Source organism: Giraffa tippelskirchi, chromosome 7, assembly GCF_054371585.1.
Source record: "Giraffa tippelskirchi isolate mGirTip1 chromosome 7, T2T-mGirTip1v1.2.pri, whole genome shotgun sequence".
In the NCBI taxonomy this organism is placed as follows: Eukaryota; Metazoa; Chordata; class Mammalia; order Artiodactyla; family Giraffidae; genus Giraffa; species Giraffa tippelskirchi.
The window spans coordinates 27707433-27731793 of NC_137281.1; the positions used below are offsets into that span (position 1 = coordinate 27707433).

Genomic DNA, 24361 nt, shown 5'->3' on the forward strand with positions numbered 1-24361 from the left:
TAGGGGGGCTGAGCCAACTGTCCACCTGTTCTGTAGGGGACGAGAGCTACCCCTTCCGCCCAGGCTCCATCCACTGCAGGGCCCTCTTCTGTAGTGACCGCTGGGGCTTCTGCACACACCCCTGCATCCTCAGGGCCTTCCCACCCCTTTACCAGAGGCTGGGACTGTCTTCCAGCTGCACCCCTCACTGGAAATTGCCCTGGGCTGCAGGGACCTGCCTTACCCCCAGTGTAGCCCATTCCCTTAGCTATGGAAGAGGCTTATGGAAGACGGGCTGCAGTTCTGGAGGCCTTGATTAGGACAATTCCAGGGAACCACCTTGGCTCCAGAGCTCTCATGGAATCACCACCCCACCACCCACTGCATTGTGGTCAGTTCCTCCCTCTGCCCAACCCCACCTTCCTCTCTCTCTTTCTTGTGTGTCTCCCGGGATCAAATGGCAATAAATGTTCTTCATGGACTTTCCGTCCCAGAGTCTGTTTCTAGGGAACCTACTCTAAGACCTCCTCTTAACTGTGAGGTAACAGGGGCCTCCTGGTCACCAGCTGTCAGGGAGTGACTGAGAGGGTGTGGGGGATGAGGCAGCCCAGAGGAACATCTCCGATACGGATGCCTGGAGTGTCATGACCGGAGCCCCAGGATCCCTCTTCTTCCTTGGACCTGATTCCTGCGGGGCCCCAGGTGGTCTTCATGACAGCCTGGGTACAGGCTGAGCTCTTCTTTCAGGTCTGGGTTTGTCTCTGTTTTGGAATTTTGCCTGAGGGAGTGTGACAGTCAAGGCTTGTTAAGAGTTGGGTACAGTACAGTTCAGTCACTCATTCGTGTCCAACTCTTTGCAGCCCCATGGACTGCAGCAAGCCAGGCTTCCCTGTCCATCATCAACTCCCGGAGCTTGCTCAAACTCATGTCCATTGAGTCGGTGATGCCATCCGACCATCTCATCCTCTGTTGCCCTCCTTTCCTCCTGCCCTCAATCTTTCCCAGCATCAGGGTCTTTTCCGGTAAGTCAGTTCTTGGCATCAAGTGGCCAAAGTATTGGAGTTTCAGCTTCAGCATCAATCCTTCCAATGAATATTCAGGACTGATTTCCTTTAGGATGGACTGGTTTGATCTCCTTGCAGTCCAAGGGACTCTCAAGAGTCTTCTCCAACACCACAGTTCAAAACCATCAATTCTTTAGTGCTCAGCTTTCTTTATGGTGCAACTTTCACATCCATACATGACTACTGGAAAAACCATAGCTTTGACTAGATGGATGTTTGTTGGCAAAGTAATATCTCTACTTTTTAATATGCTGTCTAGGTTTGTCATAGCTTTTCTTCTAAGGAGCAAGCATCTTTTAATTTCATGGCTGCAGTCACCATCTGCAGTGCTTTTCGAGCCCAAGAAAATAAAGTCTGTCACTGTTTGCATTGTTTCCCCATCTATTTGTCATGAAATGATGGGACTGGATGCCATGATCTTAGTTTTTTGAATGCTGAGTTTTAAGCCATCTTTTTCACTCTCCTCTTTCACTTTCATCAAGAGGCTTTTTAGTTCCTCTTCACTTTCTGCCATAAGGGTGGTGTCATCTGCATATCTGAGGTTATTAATATTTCTCCTGGCAATCTTGATTCCAGCTAGTGCTTCATCCAGCCTGGCATTTTGCATGATGTACTCTGCGTATAAGTTAAATAAGCAGGGTGACAATATATAGCCTTGATGTACTCCTTCCCCAATTTGGAACCAGTCCATTGTTCCATGTCTGGTTTTAACTTGCCCTGTATACAGGTTTCTCAGGAGGCATGTCAGGTGGTCTGGTATTCCCATCTCTTGAAGAATTTTCCACAGTTTGTTGTGATCCATACAAGGGCTTTAGCATAGTCAGTGAAGTAGAAGTAGATTTTTTCTGGAATTCTCTTGCTTTTTCTATGACCCAACGTATATTGGCAATTTGATCTCTGGTTCCTCTACCTTTTCTAAATTCAGCTTGAAAATCTGGAAGTTCTTGGTTCTCATACTGTTGAAGCCTTACTTAGAACATTTTGAGCGTTACTTTGCTAGTGTGTAAGATGAGTGCAATTGTGAGGTAGTCTGAACATTCTTTGGCATTGCCTTTCTTTGGGATTGTAAAGAAACCTGACCTTTTCCAGTCCTGTGGCCACTGATGACTTTTCCAAATTTGCTGACATATTGAGTGCAGCACTTTAACAGCCTTTAGGATTTGAAATAACTCAGCTGGAATTCTGTCACCTCCACTAGCTTTATTCATAGTGATGCTTCCTAAGGCCCACTTGACTTCATACTCCAAGATGTCTGGCTCTAGGTGAGCGGTCACACCATTGTGGTTATCACAGTCATGAAAATCTATTTTTTGTGTAGTTCTTCTGTATATTCTTTCCACCTCTTCTTAATATCTTCTGCTTGTGTTAGGTCCATACCATTTCTGTCCTTTATTGTGCCCATTTTTGCATGAAATATTCCCTTGGTATCTCTAGCTTTCCTTTTCTCCTTTGCTTTTACTTCTCTTCTTTTCTCAGCTATTTGTAAGGCCTCCTCAGACAACCATTTTGCCTTTTTGCATTTCTTTTCCTTGGGGATGGTGTTGACCACTGCCTCCTATAGAATGTTACAAACCTCCATCCTGGGTAAGCAGGTGATTTGTTGTCATTCAGTCATTCAGTCGTGTCCAACTCTTTGTGACCCCATGGACTGCAGCATGATAGGCTTCCCTGTCCTTCACTATCTCCCGGAGTTTGCTCAAACTCATGTCCATTGAGACGGTGATGCCATCAAACCATCTCATCTTCTGTCATCCTCTTCCTCTTCTGCATTCAATCTTTCCCAGCATCAGGGTCTTTTCCAATAAGTGGGCTCTTTGCATCAGGTGGCCAAAGTATTGGAGCTTCAACTTTAGCATCAGTCCTTCCAATGAATATTCAGAGTTGATTTACTTTAGGATTGACTGGTTTGATCTCCTTGCTGTCCAAGGGACTCTCAAGAGTCTTCTCCAACACCACAGTTGGAAAGCATTAGGTTTTTGGCACTCAGTCTTCTTTATGGTCCAACTCCCACATCCAAACATGACTATTGGAAAAACCATAGCTTTGACTATTTGAACCTTTGTCAGAAAAGTGATGTCTCTGCAGGTGATGCTGCTGCTGCTGCTGCTAAGTCGCTTCAGTCGTGTCCGACTCTGTGCGACCCCATAGATGGCAGCCCACCAGGCTCCCCCGTCCCTGGGATTCTCCAGGCAAGAACACTGGAGTGGGTTGCCATTTCCCTCTCCAATGCATGAAAGCAAAAAGTGAAAGTGAAGTAGCTCAGTCGTGTCCGACTCTGGTAAAAGCTGGATCCAGAACTCAGCTTGGCCCTCAGACCTAAGGGATTTTTCCTACATCCTGCTAGGGAATCCAAGGTGGAAACAGGCCCCATGGACCATATGCACAAGAACGGTCATCCTGCCTCTTCCTGTTTGCATGCTGCCATAGACTGTGTCCTCCCCAGGCTCATAGGTTGAAACCTAACCCTCAAGGCAGTATTTGGAGGTGGGACTTTGGGGAGGTGATTAGGCCATAAGGGTGGAGCCTTCATGAATGCAATTAGTGCCCTGATGAGAAAGACCCCCAGAGAGCCCCCTCACCCCTTCAGCTGTGTGAGGACACAGAAGATAGCCAGCTGTGAAAACCAGGATCGCATCACACACCCAACCTTCTGGCACCTTGATCTTGGACTTCTAGCCTCCAGAACTGTGAGAAATAAGTTTCCATTGTCTATAAGCCACCCAGTCTGTGATATTTTCATTATAGCAGCCTGAACAGACTGAGACAACCCATGGAGGTGGGAAGCACAGGGAAGTTTGCTAAAGTCACCTGTATTTTTCACTGCTCCTGGAATGAGTCATGTCAAACTTGGTGGCTTAATACAACACAAGCTCACCATCTTGCAGCGCTTGAGGCCAGAAATCTGAACTAGGTCTTGCTGGGCCCAAATCAAGGTGTTGGCAGGATCTCTCAGGAGGCTCCAGGGGAGATCTGTTCCCTTGTCTTTTCAAGCTTCTAGAGTCTCCCACATTCCTTGGCTTATGGCTTCCCTTCTGCAAAGCCAGTTGAGTCTTTCCATATTTCATCTCTTAGAACTAACTCTCTTCCCCTCCTCCCTTCCACATTATAAGGACCCTGATAATTCCATGGGTCTCACCTGGATAATCCAAGCTAATTTCCCCATCTCAAGATCAGCTGATGTAATTCCATCTGCACTCTTAATTCCACCTGGGATCTTAATTCTCCTTTGCTATGTAGCCTCATATTTGCAGGTTCTGCCCATTAGCATGTGGACATCTTTGTGGGCCATTGTTCTGCCTTCCATGTCTTCCCTGTGGACAACCACACTGTCTTTTCTTTCCCACACCTGTGGCGGTCCCTTCACTTTTATTTGAAACTGTGTCTTAGGGTCTTCTTTGAGGATTGAGGGATCAAACCAATACACTTAAATAAAGCTTTCAAATTAAAGACACAGCTCAGAGATAAAGTAAGCCCAGGCTACAAAGACACATGCCTGAAAGCAAGGAGTAGTGATTGGACCAGAGAAGGCAATGGCACCCCACTCCAGTACTCTTGCCTGGAAAATCCCATGGACGGCGGAGCCTGGTGGGCTGCCATCTATGGGGTCGCACAGAGTCGGACATAACTGAAGCGACTTAGCAGCAGCAGCAGCAGTGATTGGACATGGCTTGTTGGGGCTGCTCGCTGGGGATAAGCACCTCCCCCACCCCCACCCCTTGCAGAAAGAGGTACCCAAGTTGAGGCAATGACCAGCCTCCACTAGCGCGTCCCTCCACCCCCCGGACTCCCTGCCCTACCAGGTACCAGATGTCACTCTGCTAATGAACGACTCATTCTCCTCACTTAGCAAATTTCAATTTTAAGTAATTGCCTGAATCAAAGTTATTTATTGGATCCTTAATACATTTCAGATTTGAAGCTGGTTTTGATTAGTCTCCATCACTATTAAAATGGAAAATACGTTTTCCATTTGGTGGTGATTTTCCTCCATAACGACACGGCTGCTAATGAATACCGTTTCAGTCATCACTGAACTTGGGGCAAGCATCCTGCATCGTCCCCTCAGGATGACTCCTTTTCTGTCTTCAAAGGGTTGTTTTTGTTTTTTTTTTTCCATGATCACAGCCCTTGCTGTGGCCAGGCACACACTGGGCACTCAATAGCCGATTGGATGCTTTCTCGATGGCAAAACAGGCCCTTAGTTCTCTCCAGCAGGTGTTCTGGGCAGCCTGGGACAGCAAGCCCCTCTTGGGCTGCACGAGGAAGGTTCAGCTCATGCGCCATGATCAACCCTGCTTCCCATGCGGCTGCGTGGCCCTGGACGCGCCCGAGCACCTCTTTCTGGGAGTGAAATCAGCTACTGACGCCAGGTGATGGAGGCAGGGCGTAGGGCCTGTCAGGGGAGCCATGGAGGGAAGGGGTCTTTTCTGCAGGGCTCTCCTAGCTGGCTGCTATGGCTCTTCCTCGGAAACCACTGTGAGTCAGTCCGTCAAGGGGGGGGGGATTATTATTGTTTTTTCATACCCACAAGGCGTTGGCGAATTTTGAAAAGCACAAGCCCTCATATTTGTGACAAGCCTCACTGAGGCGGAACAACTCATTGTAGAGATGCCTGCCTTGCAGATATTATTTACCTCATTATAAAAGAATCCCACCAGGTGCAGCCCTGGCTCCACCACCTGCGAGGCTCAGAGGGGCCAGGTGAGGAGTGGAGGCCCTGGAACGCCAGGGACGCCGATGAGAAAGGGACCCGCGGTGGCTGGGTTTGAGTGGGACACAGACATGCCTTTGGGAAAGCCCCCGGGGGTGCCATCGGTCGGAGGCGTGTCTGGATCATCTAGCCGGGTCTGGGGAGCTCCGAGGGTGGGGTGGGTAGGAGTGACTTCATCTCCGCCTTTTTACAGGCCATGCATATGGAGGAGCCATTCTCATCCTCTGGGTGATGGCAAGGCTGTTATAATGTGCAGATTTTTGTTTTTGAAACACACCATAGAATTGTCCTGAAGAATACATCTCTGTTTAACATGAGGCTGGGGAAATGATTCTTGTTTATTAAAACATACACACACAACAAAATCCTCTTGACTTTGTGTTACGAGAATCCGCCTGGAGGCGAGGGTAAGGCGAAGGAGATTCTATTTTATTTATTAAAGGAAACACATTTCCTACCTGTTTCTTGGCTTCAGAAGCAGATACCCCAAAGAATGATGGACTCCCAGGAGACAGGAATGCAACCTGGGAGGGAGAGGGAGGGAGCCAGGGCTATCAGGCCCCTGTTCCACTCCCCAGGGTCTGACGATGCCACTCCGGCCACGTGTGCTGTTGTGCCTCTGGCACTTTGCAGGTGCTCAGTGACTACTTTGTGAATGAATGATCTCATTCAAACCCCCAGGACCCCTCTGGTAGGTACTAATACCTTCCTTCTACAAGATCCTGGACTTGCTCATGCCACCCCCTCCTCCCGGGTGTGTCATGCTGTACCCCACCCCCACCTCCTGCTTTCTCTGACTTTGGGCTCCTCTATTACAGGACCTTCAGCTTCACCTGGGGGTTTCTCAGAGTCCCCGATACTTGTGAGCCCCTCTCTGCCCTTTCATGGCATCCTCCGTCTTCCTGCTCCTCCTACCCACCTTGTTGATTTCCATGAATTGTAACATCTTATCGGAGAAGGCAATGGCACCCCACTCCAGTACTCTTGCCTGGAAAATCCCACGGACGGAGAAGCCTGGTAGGCTACAGTTCATGGGGTCACTCAGAGTCGGACGCGACTGAGCGACTTCACTTTCACTTTTCCGTTTCATGCACTGGAGAAGGAAATGGCAACCCACTCCAGTATTCTTGCCTGGAGAATCCCAGGGACGGCGGAGCCTGGTGGGCTGCCGTCTATGGGGTCGCACAGAGTCGGACACGACTGAAGCGACTTAGCATGGGAGCAGTCTCTCAGAGCTATCTGAAATGCTGCCTCCCGGGCTGCGGTCCTCATTTTGCCCCAAATAAAACTCAACTCTGGAGAAGGAAATGGCAACCCACTCCAGTGTTCTTGCCTGGAGAATCCCACGGGCAGAGGAGACTGGGGGGCTGCAGTCCATGGGGTCACAAAGAGTCGGACATGACTGAAGTGACTTAGCACATAACAGCTTTGAAGATCGCCCATGCTCAGAGCTCTCTCCTGAGGCTTACCTGGCTGCCCACCCCCAGGGACCCCCATTTCCTGAGTCCTGCAAGTGCCCAGGGTGCCCTGTGTAACCTGCAGAGAGCACAGAGCTTCCCTCCTCCTGGGTGTTAGGTATGTCACCCGGCGTGTGTGTGTGTGTGGGGGGGGTGAGCCCATTAGAGCCACCTGTGCTTGGAGTGTTCCACGCGGTGGATGATCCTTCCGTAGGAATAAAGGCAAACTCCGGGCAGGCTGCCAGGTCCCCTCCAGGGCTGGGACCTTCACCCGCCTCTCCCGATCTGAAACGACCCTAGTGCTGTTTTCAGAGTTTCTAGACTCCACCAGCAGCAGCCTCATTGCTGAACTGACACAAGGTCAGTTACTGTTTCTGAAAAATCATCTTAGAGACTTCGTATCGTATTTGCCTCTTCAGCTTCTCTGTGGACCATTTTGTTTCCTGCATTTTGATGGTGAATTTCTCCAAGCATTAAAAAAAATTACCAATTAAAGCAAAAACAGAGAGAGAATAAAAGAAATTTCACTGATGTCTGCCATCCGGGCGATGCCCCAGATTCTTCATGTAGTCTGGAAAGATATGGAGGCTCAATTACCCACAGAACTGGGTCAGTACGTTGTACATGTCAGGACATGTTTTTTTTCACCCACAAATGGATACCAGGTGTCATTATCAAAGCACCCGCCACATCTGCACTGGCTCCGTCTCCCTCAGAGTTCATGGGGGAGAATTTTAACAGCTTCTTAGGTCCTTACAACAAAGGGGCTTGTCCTCACTTTATAGATGGGGAAACTGAGGTTCATGGAGGTTTAGCAATGGGCCTGAGGGAACTTGAATTTGAGTTTAGGTCTGTTTGTTCTGTGGCTTCCCACATGGCGCTAGTAGTAAAGAACATGCCTGCCAGTGCAGGAGATGTAAGAGATGTGGGTTCGGTTTTGATTCTTGGGTCAGGAAGAGCCCCTGGAGGAGGGCATGGCAACCCACTCCAGTATTCTTGCTTGGAGAATCCCATGGACAGAGGAGCCTGGTTGGCTAGTCCATGAGGTCCATGGGGGTCACAGAGTTGGACACGGCTGAAGTGACTTAGCGTGCATACAGTCATTGTTTGTTCTAATAGCAAGGGTTTTTTTCCAGCCTATTGAATTATGTAGCACATGCCTGGACTCTACCTGTTCTGGTAAGTATGTCTGTGTAACAAATTACAGCAACACCGAGCAGCTAAAAACAATAAGTTAATTGTGCTCCCAGATTCTGCGGGTGGAGTTCAGGTAGCACTGTCAGCTGCGGAGACTGAATTGGGCAGTGACTTGGCAGCAGGTTCTAGAGTCACCAGGAGGCTCATTCATTCATTCATTCACCTGCTACCTGAGCTGGGATGATCGGAAGACTAGGATTTTGAGCTGGACCACCTATATGTGGTCTCCCTACATAGTTTGGCTTCTTCCCAGCTAGGGGGCCACAAACTAGTTTGATTCCTTACATGGCAGTTCAGAGGGACAAGGTGGGTGTCTCAGAGAATAAGATGAAAGCCTTGTGACCTTTAATGACCCAGCCCTGGGGCCTCTTCTGCCTCATTGTACTGTTGGAGGAGTCACATGCCAACTGAGACCCCAGAGAGGTGAAGTTGACCCCACCTCTCAGTGGAAAGAGTGTCAAGGCCACACTGTAGTGAGGATTTGGGAGGGGGGCATGTTGTTGTGTTTGCTGGGAAATGCAGTCTGTCTCTCTCTGAAGCCAACCCGCTGTCCATCAGTAGGGTCTATAAATGGGCTGCACTTTAGAAATATAAATGCAACCCCAGTATGGAGTCTTAAGAGGGAACAAGAAGGGTGGTACACTTCATCGTCAACCGTCCTTCCGGACAGTAGGTCTCACACACACACACACACACACACACACACACCCCACACTTTCTTCCACTCTCATGGTACTGGATTGGCTAACTTGTTCATTTCAATTGAATCCACCGTAACGAAGGTTCTGGAGTACTGGGAGTGGGGTGAGGAACAGCGTACTGCTCAGGACCTTAGCTTGGGGACACAGGACAATCCGCAGGCCACCTGAGGAGTGTGAAGGAGGGGGGCTTACCCTGCCTGTGGGTGACTCAGGGAAGGGCCAGTCTGAGCTGGGAAGAACAACGGAGGGTTTTGAGTGGCGGAAGGTGGTGGAGGGTGGTGGAGGCTGGTGGAAGGTGGTGGAGGGTGGTGGAGGCTGGTGGAAGGTGGTGGAGGCTGGTGGAGGCTGGTGGAAGGTGGTGGAAGGTGGTGGAGGCTGGTGGAGGCTGGTGGAGGCTGGTGGAGGGTGGTGGGTGGTGGGTGGTGGAAGGTTGTGGAATGGGGCACAGTAGATTTGTGTGAGCTTCCCTCCTCCTCGCTGGAGAGACCTCTCCTTGCCCCATGGTGTCTGCCTCACCTGTGCGCTCTAAGGAGAGTAGGACCTTTCCAGGGAGTCCCCTGCTTTTATTATGAAGAACAGGATGAAAGAAGGAGAGACAGAGTGGAAGAGAGAGGGAGAAGGTCCAGGGAAGACTTAAAGGCTCTGGCAGGAGTAGAGGGAGCAGGGCATTGGGGAGAGAGCTGAGGTTCAGGGGTTATGGGGACCCTAAGCAGCAGCGGTTTGGGGAGAAGGAGGCAGGAAGATGGGAGGAAGCATTATCAGGGGGCCTGTTATGACCTGGAACCCCTGAGGGGTCTTTGAACGCTGCAGGTACAAGTTGTGAATGACTTTCAAATCCGTTGTGCATGCAGCAGAGCCCAAGGCCAGACTGGCTTCACAGCTAAGCTGGGGGGAAGGCAGGGCCCACGCCCTGCACGGGGAGCTCTCAGGTATTCACTGTGGCCGCAGTGGAAGGTGAGCCCTGCAGCACAGATGCGCTAAGGCTGGAGGGAACTTGAAGCTGCAGGATCTGACGGGCCGTTTGTTAAGTCTGACCTTCACCTGGAAGACAGTGGGAGCCACTGAGAGGTCAAGTGAGACAGTGGCAGGTCAAAAGACTGACTCTGCCTGCAGCCTGGACATTGGATTGGAGGGGCTGGGAGCAGACATGGGGGGTGGGGGGCTGGAGGAGGCTGAGAGAGCATCCTGGGGGTGCTGATGAGGGAGCAACGGAGAGATGAGCGCTGGGGCAGACTGGGAGCAGAATCAACAGGACGGTGGACAAATGGTTTGAGGGGGTGACGGAGAGGAAGGAGCTGAGGGTGCTGCCCAGCTCTAGATGGGTAACTGAGGAGATTAAGTGAGACAAGGACTCATCTGGCACAGACCAGCTCGCTGTCCAATAGTAGGGGGCCAGCTCCATTAGAACAATATAACGTTTTCGTGTGTGTGATGAATTATGAAGCTCTGTCCCCACTGTGAAGCATGAGCTCCCTGAAGGCAGGGACAGCCTTGCCTTGTTCACAACCCTGTGCTGGACAAGAGGCAGGCGGCCCCTAACGTAGCCCTGGAGTGAGTGAGTAGTAGTGAAAGTCGCTCAGTCGTGTCCGACTCTTTGCGACCCCATGGACTACACAGTCCATGGAATTCTGCAGGCCAGAATACTGGACTGGGTGGCCTTTCGCTTCTCCGGAGATCTTCCCAACCCAGGGTTCGAACCAGTTTTCCCGCATTGCAGGTGGATTCTTCACCAGCTGAGCCACAAGGGAGTAAGTAAGGAATGAACAAACCCACAGCCACCGCTGGTCTTTTTCTTCGCCTTAGCTTCTTCTGGCCAGCAGATGGCGCTGTTCCCAGAATGCGCCCCAAGGCCTCGGGCAGACGTGGTTGTTCCAAGCACCTGGGTCCCAGGGTCCGTGGTCCCACTGGACAGATGTCAACTCCTGGCCCACTTCCCTTAATTAAAATGGCGCAGGGGAGCAGTCGGCCCGCTCCTGGGAAAGTGTGTGCCTGTGTGTGTCCACGTGTGCGTGTGGCCATGCAGGTGTGTGTGCCGCAGGTATGCGGGGCCGGGGGAGGCTCCCCTCTTTGTGGGCAGGTCAGCGATCACGTGGGTTTGAGAACTGTGGCTCCTTAGAGCCTTAGGTTTTGGGTTCCATGGAGAGACAGGTGAACATTTCTTTGCTGAACATGCTGCTTCACACACCAACAGGGGCTCCTCTCAGCCACTCCTTAGCCCGGTGCTCACACCTTCCTCCTTCTGACCCTCGCCCTCCTTTCCAGAAGCGTCCCCTTTACCCCCTTGAGGTTCTGCCGTGTGGGCGGGATGCCTGGCGTGGGCGCCTTGGTGTCTGCAAGGTCCTCAGGCTGAAACATCCTCGCCACACACGCCTTTGTCCATTCTAGACCAGACCTGCGTCCCCCACCCCATCCCCACCCTGCGCCCCCACCCCCAATTCCCACCCTGCGCCCCCACCCCCATTCCCACCCACATGCTCAGCCCCTCAACCTTCCGCCGGGTGGCATTTGGCTCTTGTTCTCTTCTCTCATTCCTGTTTGTCAGTTGGTTACTGAACTCTCAAAAAATTTTCCAGAGACCAAAACAAGCTAGGAAACGATTTTAATGTTTGATTAATGTGAGCCTGGCACACATAGTGTTGAGAAGAGTTGGATACTATTGAATCGACTTAGCAGGCACTCCAAAGCATGGTCCCAGGGAGCAGCCCCTCTCACCAGCGTGTAAGGGTGGTTCAGGGGTCTCTCTCTTTAAATTTCGGTAAAAAAACATATAACAGAAAATCCACCAGCTTAGCCATTTTTAAGCATGTAATTCAGTAGTAAGGAAATTCATTCACATTATTTTGAAACTGATCTCTGGAACTTTTTCATCTTGCAAAACAGAAACTCTGTACTCATTGAACAATAACTCCTCTTTCCAGCCCCCCCCAGCCCAGCTCCTGACAGCCTCCATTCTACTTTCTGTGTCTCTGAATGTAACTACTTTAGGTACTTCATATAAGTGGAATCATACAGCATTTATCTTTTTTCAACTGGCTTATTTCACTTAGCATAATTCAGGTTGGAGGATGTGACAGGATTTCCTGCCTTTTTAAGTCTGAAGAATATTCGTGTGTGTGTGTGTATGTGTGTGTGTGTGTGTGTATATGTGTGAATCTATCTCACATTTAAAAAAATCCATTCATCTGTCAACAGACATTTTGGGTTGCTTCCAACCCTTCGCTACTATGAATAATGCTGCAATGAACACGAGTGTGCAAATATCTCTTCAAGACTTTTCTTTCAATTCTTTTGGAGATTTACCCCAAAGTGAGATTTCTGGATCATGGTAATTCTATTTTTATTTTTTGAGGAACTGTCATACTGTTTTCCATAGTGATTGCACCACTTTATAGTCCCACCTACAGTGCCCAAGAGTTCTAACTTTTCAGAATCCTTGCCAACACTTGATATTTTCTGCTTTTTTTTTTGATAGTAGCCATCTTAATGGGTATTAAGGTGATACTGTTGATTTGCATTTATATAATGATTACTAATGTTGAGCATCTTTTCACATGCTTGTTGGCACTTTGTATTTCATGTTTGGAGTTTGTAATTTGTATTTCAATTTCTTTGGCCATTTTAAAATCAGGTTATTTGATTTTTTTATTACTGAGTTGTAGAGGTTCTTGATATATTCTAGATGTCGACCTCTAAACAGATAAAAGATTTGCAAATATTTTCTCTTATTATGTTGGCTGCCTTTTCACTCTATTGATTGTATTATTTGATGCCCTGACTGGGACCCTTTGAATGTCTAATACTGGACTGTTAGTTACTGTATCTGGAGGATCAGTCTTAACAATGTTCATTCATTCAGTCACTCATTGATTCATGAATTCAGGAGGTAGTTAGATCCCTACACTCTGTTAGCATGGTGCTAGGCCCTGGGGGGCGGTGGTGGTCAATGGTGAGAAAAACAAGTGAACAAGCACAGGAGAGGCCCATTGCTTCTCGCACCCTGTTCCCCTCATTCCTGGGCCAGCTCCCATTTCAGCCTGAGCTCGGCGGCTGGTAGCCAGTTCCATGCAGTTCAGCCTTACCTCGCTCTTACAGCGCCCACATCACGGGCTCCAAGTCCTGCTCATTTGCTGTCTCAGGCCGTCCCCAGTGTTGTGGAGCCCCTCAACTTGTAGTGTGAACACGTCCCCGGGATATGCTTTCATCAGGTCTGTAAGACATAGAAACGACTGTCATGAAGGAAGAGGTTTACACCCACAGGTCCCTAGAAAATGGGTCACACGAGGAAGGACCAGGATGGGTCAGGAGACAGAAGAGGGAGAGGGCAGACAATGCCTGGAGCTTTTATTTTGGATTTCACAGAGGCAGGCTAGGTCAGCTGAGCTAGTTTAGAATTGGATAGTTTGGGTGGGCTTTGGGCTCTGGGCTAGAGGGTGGTCCCCAGTGGTGCTGTGCTTGGCCTTGGGATGGTTTAGGGCAGGGGGAAGATTGACATGGGGTGTGAGAGCTTAGGGATGTGCACTCGATTGGTTGGTTTATATGAGTGGCTCACAGGAATTAGCTAGCTCTGGGAGGCCAGTGTCTCCAGGATCCAGGCCTCAAATCCCAGAGCACCAAGAATACAGAAAATTAGAAACTCTAGTCAATACAGGGCCTTAATCTCCCTGACCCTTGGGGCAACTCTCAACCCAGGGAGCTGGTGGATAAAAGCTCCAGCTCCTGTCCTTGGCAGGTGGAGGGTTGGGGTGGGGGCCAGTTCTGGAGCCTTCTCACTGCTTCCCAGGAGGCCCCCACGTTGCCCACACGCATCTTTTAATGCTCTTTTCTTCTTCCCTTTGTCGCTCTCCCTACTCCCTCACTGCTGCACTGGGGAACCTCTCCCCAGTATGCTACCTGCACCCCAGTCCTGCCTGGGGCTGTGCCTTCTGCGAGCCCCACTTAAACTGCCTGATTCCTGCTGCCCTGACACTTTGCACTCGATTCAGGGCAGACATGCACCAGGAAAGCTTCCTTGAGAAAGAGACATTTTCCTGCAGCTGAAGACAGACTCATTGTTTAGTGGGTGAAAGGGGTGAGGAGACAGCAGGCTGGGCAAGGCCCTGAGGCTGGTGGGAGGAGCACGGCCTGTTCTAGGAGGGCATCTAGCAGTCCCCCCAGGCCCCTATTCCTGCTGGTTCCCCACTCTTCCTGTCCCCATGACCCCACAGAACCAAGATGCCAGCGTGCCTTTCACCAAGGTTCAGCCATTTACAACCAAGGGGAGAGTAGATCTGAGTGTGGACACATTCGTGTTTCAGTTCTTGGGTGTTCCGGGGAATTGGTGGGTGAGATCCCATAAGAGAGAAGGGCAGAGAGACTCTGGTAGTTTGTTTCAGTAAGCTGTTCAGTTTGCTTTCTTTCTCCAGGGTAGTGGTAACAGCAGGGGATAATCAGGCTGGTATGTGTAAACGGTACACCCTCCCCACTTGTTTTCTTTTTTAAATAGTTGTTTATTTATTTTTGGCTGCCTTGGGTCTTACGGACTTCCCAGGTTGCACTAATGGTAAAGAACCCGCCTGCCAATGCAAGAGATGTAAGAGATGTGGGTTTGATCCCTGGGTCGAGAAGATCCCCTGGAGGAGGGCAAGGCAACCCACTCCCATATTCTTGCCTGGGAAATCCCATGGACAGAGGAGCCTGGTGGGCTACGATCCCGAGGGTTGCAAAGAATCAGCCACGACTGAAGTACCTTAGTATGCAGTCCACATGAGATCTTCCTTGCAGCAAGCCTGATCTTTCATTGTGGGGTGTGGGCTAAGTAGTTGTGGTATGTGGGCTCAGTTGCTTGGCATGTGGAATCTTACTTCCCTGACCAGGGATCAAACCTGTGTCGCCTACACTGGAAGGCAGATTCTTAACCACTGGACCACCAGGGAAGTCCCTTCCCTCTTATTTTCTTCCTTTCAAGATTTCCCCAAGATTCACCCCTCTCTGGGTCCTGGGGTTGTGGGCCCAGTTGGCACAGTGGTGGCTTTGCCTGGTTTCCAACAGCACTCACCCACGATTAGGAAACTGGATTCTTTGTTTCCCTTTCCACCTCAAAAACAATTCTGGTTAAGCCCAGGAGCCCAGACTTGCAGTGGCTTCTCTTTCTTGCTCTAGTTCTTTCCTCTCCCACTGGCCCGTCCACTGCACTGGGCTCAGCTCTGTAGCCTGCTGGCAGCACACGAGTGATCGGGAGAGAGGCATGCAAAGACCTTGGTGGGTTTTTAACAGATTGACTGGAAAACTTATAGAGATTCCAGATCTCAGCTGGGGAGGAAAAAGCCTGAGAAGACACAGAGCCCAGCTTTCTTGTGCTAGAGGCCAGACCGAGAAGTCAGGTGCCTAGTGAGGCTTCTGTTCTTGCATCTCAGGCAGGGTTGGTGGGTGGGCCGGGAGGACCACAGCTGAAGGTGAAGGCGCAGCGAGCACTTGTGCCGCAGGCGCTGACGGAGCTTGGAGAAATCATTTTGACAGGCACATTCTCCATGCTCTGTTCTTTCTGGAAGCCTCTTTCCTTCTCCATCCTGGTGGACCGCCCCCAGGCCAGCAGAGCTGGACACACAGAGGCCTGGATGGGCAGGTTGGGGTGGGGCGGAACTCCTCCCCCTCCCTTCCCCTCCCTCCCCTTACCTCGCCATCCCTCCACCTCCAAACCTTGGCCCTGGGCAGTTCACTGTGGTCAGGACATGCTCATCACCAGACTCCGGATGCCAGAGAACTTGTGGTGGGGCGTCCTGGATCCTCATACAAAATAGAAGCCCTGGCACCCCAGTACTGCCTTGTCCCAGAAGTGAACTTTCTTTTTCTTCCCCTCATCCCCACCCCCCTAACCCCCCCACTGGTTCCTTTTATCCCCTTTTCTCTTTTGGAATCAAGATGGCCTGAATTAAAATCCTATATTCCCCTTGACTTTGGGCAAGTTCCTAAACCTCTTTGTGTCTCGAGTCCCTCACTCTTATGGGGATAACAGTAGGCTGATGTGAGGAACTATGCCGACAAGGTGTTTGTAATAACAGTGAGAAAGTGTCACGTGTTAGCTGTTACTAGGATGATACAGAGCAGGAGGTGCTTCTGTCCTTTTAGGACCTTAAACTCAGCACAGAAAAGGGTAGCTTTCAGACATATTCTCCACTGCCTGCATTTAAAGTAAGGTCCGCTGAGGACAGGGTTCACGCTGGAATGTGGGATTCTGCATTTGGGTACCACTCTTTGGGAGGAGAGGTAAAATCTCAACAAGAGAAACGTCTGTCCTCTTTGGAGGGGTGTGTGTGACGGCAGCGGGCATCTGCTGTCCCCTTTTAAATATATAGACGGGGGGACTTTGCCTGGGACCTAATGGCGGCCGTTTCGGGGCTTGCGGGGTCGGGTGTGGTACCCGGAAGCCCCGCCGGAGACCCTCAGCCGCCAGCACGGGCACGGGGACTTGCCCGCTGCGCGCTAGGGCTCCACGGGCCGCCAGGGGGCGCTGTGGCCACGCGGCCGCCCGCTCGCGGCCCCGTCCGGCCCGGCCCAGCGAGCCGCCCGCCTACGCAGCTCAGCCTGGGCTCTGCGTCAGCCCCCACCCCCAGCCCCAGCCTCCAGCCCTAGACTCTACAGCCCGCAGAGACCTAACGCCCTACCCGCCGTTTGCTCAACTGCGAAGTGGCGCCGCGCCCAGCATCCCCTCCCCCTATCGGCCACACCTCCGTCCCACGCCTTCTGGTTTCTGGTTTGTGTTCTTAAGGTCACGGAACTCGGTGCTCGCAGATCAAGGCCCCTTCATTTGCCCTCTCAGAGCTAGCGACCTCTCCTTCCTCCCTGCAGTCTTCCTCTCTCACTCTCCTCTCTCTCTCTTGCTTGGGTTCAGCGGAAGACTCTTGCGTTTGATCCTGGGTCTCTTACCTTCGGGGTAGATGCTCTTCCATGCCCTGGAGCATTGATCCTGCGGCCGCCAGACCTGGGTACCCTCATTGGCACCTTTAATTCGATGCGTCCAGACCTGAACTAGTCACTTCCACCCCCCGCCCCAGCCTGCCCTTTCTCGGTGTCCCCTTCAGCTCCACCATCCCCAAGAGGGGACAAGCTTAGGCTTCTGAGGACCAGATGGGGCTGTCTTGAAGCCCACCTACCACCTGATCGGACTCGGGGAGTGTTAGAGTGGGCACGTTTGGGGCCCCACTCCAAGCTCCTCCTCCTCCGGTTGAAGCTGGCCCTCTGAGGTCGTCCCTGAATGTGCATTTTGAACAAGTGCCCCGGAGATGCTAAACGCTGAGAGCTCCTTCTCCGAAGGCTTCTGTGGGCACTGGAAGAGTATGGACCCCTGACCTGGGTGTGCAGATTTACCTTTGAGGTGTTAGGCTAAATACATGCGGGACTATTTGTAACCAGATCTATATGAGAGACTGCTAGGTGGGTGAGTCTGTGGACCCCCCCAGTAGGTGGTGTGGGGTGTAGGGCTGGGTGGGAGGAAGGGGTCTGTGAGGAGGAAGGCCCTGTGGTTTGGCATAGTGGGAGGGCAGCTTGTGGGGGCCTGGGATGGGCAGAGGGCACTGGAGCCCTTGGGTCTTCATGTTTTTTGAACCAGGAGGGACCTTTTATTCCAAGCTCCCATTGCTCTATTGACAGGGAAGCTGATCTCGATCCAGAAACTAGTCCTGCCAAGGGCAGCAGTGAGGGCAGGCAGCCAGGGCCAGGAGCCCTGTCATCCAGGTCAGAGGACTTTCCACTGCCCACCTGCCTGGTGGAGGCAGTAGTGAGCTGTAGTAAGTTCTGGAGCACTCTCCAGGATGGGAAGGTCATTTCTGTAGCTGGAAGGTGGCAGATCACATGGGTCTGCAGGCCTCTCTCTGTAATCCAAGTCCTGGGCCTGGAGCAGAGGAAACAGGGAGAGCTCCTGGGGCCATGGCTAGTCTCCTTCAGAGACTGTGGTCACAGACCTGAATGTGCTGCCCTTTTACTGCTAATATTTAGGGTGGAGGTGGAGGGGCCTCCATGAGGGCAGGGACCTCCTGGAGGAGAAAATGGCAACCTGCTCCAGTATTCTTGCCTAAAACATCCCATGGACAGAGGAGCCTGGAGGGCTAGCCCCCTTGAAGTACATGCTAACACCACATTTCCATAAAGCTGGGAGAGTAATGACTGATATTTTTCTGAACAGGGGTCTTACACATTCGTACTTTCAAAGGCATCTATAGAGAGTACAGAAAGCATGTATCTGCCCTCATCCTGACCCCATCCTCCCAGTTGCTCTTCCTGGATGCTCTGTGCATGTTAAAGCATACATGTCCATATGTCTCTTAAACACAGAGCACATGAGCCAGCCTGTTCTGCCGCTTGCTTTTGACTTAAAAAATAATTTAAAAAATCTATCTTAGAGGCTGTTTTCATATCGCTCTATGAGATTGATCTGTCCCCAGCTGAGTGGTTAAAAGCATGTCTCTGGGGACACTGCCCGTACTTGAATCAGGGTCTATCACTTACTGGCTGGTGACTGTGGGCAAATTGCTTAACCATGCTTTGTTCCAGTCCCTTCATTAAAAAAACTAGGGTATTAATACTTATTTCATGAGTTCATTGTGAGGAGTCAAAGACAAAAACAGTCCACGCAAACCCTGGTATGCAGTATGCTCAGTAAATGTTAATTATTAAATTCTCCCCTCATTTACTTTAATTTTGAAAAAGCACAATTAAATTTAAACCTTATCTCACCCCCTGTAGGGATGCCATGGAAAAGACACAGGCTCCAGAGACCCTCTTATATCCTGGCTTCGCCACTTGCCAGCTGTGTGCTCTTGAAGAAATGACTCTTCAACCTCATGAGCCCTGCCTCACCCGTCTGCAGGATGGGGATAAGGATCTAACCCCTGCAAGGTTGTTGGAGGGTCAGGTGAGTAATGGTTACAAAGGCAGCTGGAGCAGCACCTGGCGTGTGATACAGATGATGGTACTGTTAGAAACAAGAGCAGTCAATGTGCCGGGCACGGGATGTGTGCAGTCTCACCTGGGCCTCCAGGAACCCTAGTTAATCTTTCCTTGAGCCCCTCCTGCGTGCCCAGAGCTGTTCTGTGTGTTCGGTGCTTCTCTCTGACACAGCTACTGTGTTATCCCCATTTTCCAAAAAATGAGACTGAGGCTCAGAGATGTTAAGTAACTTGCATAAAATCACACAGCTAATAGAAATCTGATTTGGTGTATGTCTGGTTCCAGACCTGGAGTGCACACCTTGCACACTCACTGGGGCTCAGGGGTGCCTGCTTCAGCGCTCCCTCTCCCCCTTCCTCCTGTCTCCCTCCCTCCCTTCTCTTTATTCCTCTTCCTTTTGTTTTTTTCTAACTCTTTCTTTAAATCTCCCTCCCTTTGCTCCAACTCAGGACTGATGTCAGGGTGTCTTCTGGGGGGCACTGGCAGAGAGAAGTAACAGAAGCAGCCCCCTGCCCCCCAAGGGGCTGACCTACCCCAGGGCCTGCCACGAGACCAGCCCTGCAGGGGAGTGAGAGTGTGTGTGTGTACTTCCTGCATGTATGTCTCCATGTATGTGCTGCCTGGGGACACGGAGACGCTACAGTAGTCATCATGTATGTGCTGACCACTTCCAGAAAGGCCTGGAGTCCTTTCCAGCAAAGAGGCAGAGGCAGGAGGGATGGGAAGCAGGAGTGGGTGGAGGCCTGCAGGCTCTAGTTTGTGGTTGTGTGAGTTGTGTGTGCCTGTGGGCGGCAGCTCCTGACCTCCCTCTGCCAGGGTCCGGCCTGTGCACAGTGGAGGGACCTCCACGCCCAAGAGCTTTCTCTGCCCACCCCAGCTGTGGCTGCCCACCCAAACCTCTGTCCGCAGCACGTGTGCCCAGGAGCCAGAGGAGGCTAGGGCCGGCAGTGGAATCTCACAGACCTGCGTTTCCCCTCTGGCTGTGTGACTTCCGAGCCCCTTAGTGTTTCTGAGCTCATCGGGCTTCTCTGGAAATCTGGGCAAGTGACGGCTCCTGAGTTTGGGTGGGATGGAGTATGAGCGCTCCGGCCAGCTCAGCAGAGCCCGGGATCAGTGGTTCTTTCCTGTCGTGGGTGGAGAGGAATGTCTCCGGAGGTGGGCGGTGGGGCCTGGGAGCCCGAGGGCCCAGGCAGGGTCCTCACGGCTCTGCTCTCAGCCTGGCTGCCAGCACAGTTCCTGGCCTAAACACATCTGGAAGCAGTTGTGTCCAGCTTCTGGGCGGGTCTCAGGCTGCGGTTAGGGCTGGATGCCCGAGCGCTGGAGACCTCCCTGGGGCCCGCAGACACCACCTCTGAGCAGGGAAGAAAGGCCAAGGAGAAAGAAAAGAACAGGAAGGGGGGTGGGAGGCTGGGGACTGAGGGGCGAGGACTGTCTTTTTGTTCTGAAGAACCTTTTGGCTTTTCCCAACAAATCAGAAAATCCGGCAGGGGGAAGCCATTTTTTTCTCCAGGCCCGCCCACATCTGAATCAGGCAAACCTGAGACACACATATGTTTTTGTTTCTAAACGAATCAGAAGGACTCCAAGGCCTGTACAGGGTCCTAAAAGTACTCGTTGAAAACTGTTCACGTTCCACCCTCTGCCGTGAAACTTTTGTTTCCATGACTTAAACATTTCCAGCAACTTGCCGTCTCTTGCTGTGACTTCAAGCAGCAGTGGGCCTCATTGAAGAAGTGCCAGCATGTCCAAGTTGTGCTGGGGGCTGGGAGGCGTGGAACAAAAGGGGGTGAGGGTCTGGGGTTGAAATGGATTGTTCTCTGGTCACAGATGGTGGTCGAATCATCTAGTTTTGCTCCCTCATCTTAGAGCTGAGAAAGCAGCCCACAGAAAGTCACACAGCCACACGATGTGGGAGGGCTCCGGGCTGGCCTGTGTCTAGTCAGCCATTTTACAGCCTCCCCTGGATGCCCGGAAATGCATCTTATTTGTGATAGAGCCACGTCTGTGCACGATGTAGAGGCTGTATCATAGGAGGCACACGGTGGGGCTAGCAGTGAGCGGGGCCTGACCCTGTGCCTGGAGTTGGGGGGTTTCCCAACTCAGTTTCCTGCTTTGTGTTATTGGGAGCCTCTCGTCTGGGCCCTTGGTGCCCCACGTGAAGATCCTAACAGTTGTAACCGTACTAACATTTATCATTTAATGAGCGCTTACTCACCTGATGCTGAGAAAGATTGAGAGCAGAAGGAGAAGAGGGTGACAGAGGGTGAGATGGTTGGATGGCATCACCAGTGCAATGGACAAGCCTCCAGGAGATGGTGAAGGACAGGGAGGCCTGGCATGCTGCAACCCGTGGGACTGCAAAGTGTCGGACATTACTGAACGACTGAATAGCAGAACGCTTCCTACGCGCGCTTCTTGCATTTCCTCCCATTTGAGGCTCCAGCACCCTCAGGTGGCTCCTATCACTGGCTCCACTCTGCAGATGAGGAAACCAAGGCTTCAGCAGGTTAAGTCACTCATCCAAGATACGGAGTCAGGTGCTGGACTTGGGCGTCCAGGGGCCGACATTACCCTGTTACTGGCTACTCTGCCCTTTGTCCCCATGCTTGAGATGAAGGGTTGACAGGGTTTCTGGATGGAGAAAGTGGAAAGGGCTGTGTTCACCATTAAAACAGCAGGGTCCTGGTGGCCGTGGGTTCAGAGTGGACTGGAGGCAGAAGCGCCCTCCAGCAGGCCCCCCCTTCTCTCCTGGAGCCCTGCAGCCTCTGCAGCAGGGCCCCAGCCCCCCTTGCCTCCGGAGCTAACGCTGAGCATCCAGGTGGGAGACGCTGAGGCCCACAGGCAGCCCCTCCCCATGTTCCCCCTGTGGCTGCTGGCTCTGCGCTTCATCCCCCACGATGGCCTGGCACGTTGGCCGCTCCGGGCTCTGCCAAGGCAAAATTAGAATGTGCAGCTCATGCGGAGAGGGCGGATTTAACCAAGCCTCCCGCCAGGCCCTTCCAAGTGGCTGACAGGAGGCTGGGGAGAGAATCCGGGGCCTGTGCCCACGATATTCCCGGTGACAAGGACATCTCCGGGCTGGCTCCTGGCGGCTCAGATGCCGTCCACCCCATGCTGGGAATTGCCGGAGGATGGCATACCCTGGGCTCCTCGCCCCTTCTTGCCTGGCTCAGGGTGGGCTTGTCATAATGTTCCTGACCGGGGGAGCCGGGACTTCCAGAACATTCCTCCCTGGACTGGGGGCTTGCGGGCAAGGGGCTGTGTGGATTGCTCTGAGCCCACTAAATGGGCACAGCTTCCTGCTGGTGACAGCTGGTACTTTTCTGGTTTATTATGCTCAGTTTAAAAAAAAAAAGTTCCTTTCCTGGGGCTGGGCATTTATCTATTATAGATACGATAAGGGAGATCAAGTTGGAGAAGGTTACATGACAGTAATTGGAGGGCTGTCCGGCCCCTCCTCAGAGCTGCTGTGTGATTTCTGCAGTGTATTCTGTTCTGAGGCACTTGAAGAAATAGCAGCTGAAGTGATTTGCAGGTTTGCCCGGCAGCGAGGCACAGGGGGCGGGATTCTGTGCCTGGGTGAGAAGGTGACACCTCTGGGTGGAACTCTAGAGGGTTGCTGGGGGGCAGGATCCCTTTATCCAATGAGTCTCAGGCTAGGGATCTTGTCCTCGATGCCCTGGCTCCAGACTGCTGAGCAGAAGTGGGCGGGGCACTGGGCTCTGGCCACGGGCTTGGGCTGGGCTGTGGTCTGGCTGCAGGCTCCTTGCTGTGTTGGCAGTGGGTGACATGCAGCCGGGCATTCTCCCTGGTTCAGTACTATAACTGCAGACTCTCTTGTCCTACCCCTCAATACTGTCAGTTGGTCTCTTTCTCTCTGGCATGGCAGGTGGTAGGGGGTCTGGCCAGGTTCCACGAACTGCTGACTCTGGGGACATCATGGACTTAGGACAGGCATGGGGTAGGGTTCAAGGGTTTGGCACAAGAGGCTAAAGTCTGGAGCAAGTTGAAGGAAATGCAAGCCTAACAGATACCTGACTTTTATGTGTCTCCTATCATGAGATGTTCATTCACTGGGAAGTTGCACCAGAGGATCTGGAAGCAAGAGACTGGGGGTGTGCTAGATATTTGTGTCTGCCCTTTGAGATCATTCTCCACACTGCTGTGTGCCCGGGATTGTCCACTGTGGGCTTCTGCATGCTCTGGGTTTGGATTCAGTTTGGCCAGGGAGGCTGCAGGGCTTGGAAGAAAGGAGCAGTCTCACATCTCTGCATGCCCACTATGTGCCAGGCACTGTGCATATGCAAGTCCTTGGGCCCTCTTGAGACCCTGTGGGGTGGGAACTGGTGTTGTTCCCATTTAATAGATGAGAAAACCGCGCTTCCAAGAGCTTAAGGAATCTGTTCAGGTGACTCTATTAGTAGGTAGGGGGCAAAGCTGGGATCTGGGCTCAGAATCATCTGCTGCCACCGCCCCCTTCCCCAGCTCCTTCTAGAAGTCAAGGCCGTCTCCCTGATGCTCCAGGGGCTGGTCAGTGAACGTTTATTTTAAGCTTCATCATGTTATTGCATCTCATGAGAACACACAGCTGCAGAATTCAACTTAGCTGGTAGATAGGTCTCCTCATACCCACAGAATTGATATTGGTGGGTCCTGGGAGCCAGAGCCTCAAGTTGACAACAGACAACCCTGGAGAGGCTGAAACCAGGGCAGCGAAACACCTCTTAATAAGCACATCTTCAGAACCACACGGCAAGTGCTGAGCCCTGCAGGAGCCGCCCAGGCACAGAATTCAGATCAGCTGCTGTGCGTTTCCCCTCTTATCACCTCTGCAGCGACAGCTCTTCTGGACTCGCCTCCTCGGGCTTCTGACATCTTCCGTCCTGCTTTCTGGGGTCCAGTAGGTCTCCACTTCATCCTCGTTTCTGTCCAGAGGAGCAGGGATCTTCATTCCTGGGGAAACCAGAGCTCTAGGGGCATGGGTGCCTGTGACTGTAGCTGGGACCGGCAGGGCTCTTCCTGGCCTCGTTGCTCCTGGCCCTCCCATTCCTCGTGTGGCAGGAAAGGATGCTTCATGCTGGAGACACACCCTGAGCGAGGGTGTCAGGCCCTCAGGAGTCCCAGTCAGGGGAGCAGGGCGCGTGTAAGGCCAGGTGACTAATCCTGCCGTTTCTCTAAGATCAGATGCACGTCTCATGGAAATATGCGTGCTTGATGGCAGCATCAGAGAGGAATCGATGGGTGGGGAGCCTGGATTAGAGGATGTTAAGCCAGGATTTTGTAGTCTGTCTTTCTGTCAGGAGAGTCAACAGTGGGCCAGGTCGATTCATC

At 51.9% G+C, this 24361-nt stretch overlaps 1 long non-coding RNA gene across 2 annotated transcripts in view; it reads left to right on the forward strand.

Moving 5' to 3' along the window:
* The first annotated feature begins 546 nt into the window (after positions 1 to 546).
* Positions 547 to 24361, forward strand: part of LOC145514710 (uncharacterized) — a 603149-nt gene continuing 579334 nt past the window's right edge. The window contains exons 1-2 of one of the 2 annotated variants that reach the window (XR_014060310.1): positions 547 to 726; positions 18827 to 18995. This is a non-coding gene — a long non-coding RNA (uncharacterized LOC145514710). The remainder of the gene's footprint in view (positions 727 to 18826; positions 18996 to 24361) is intronic. The other variant, XR_014060309.1, reaches the window with a different exon arrangement.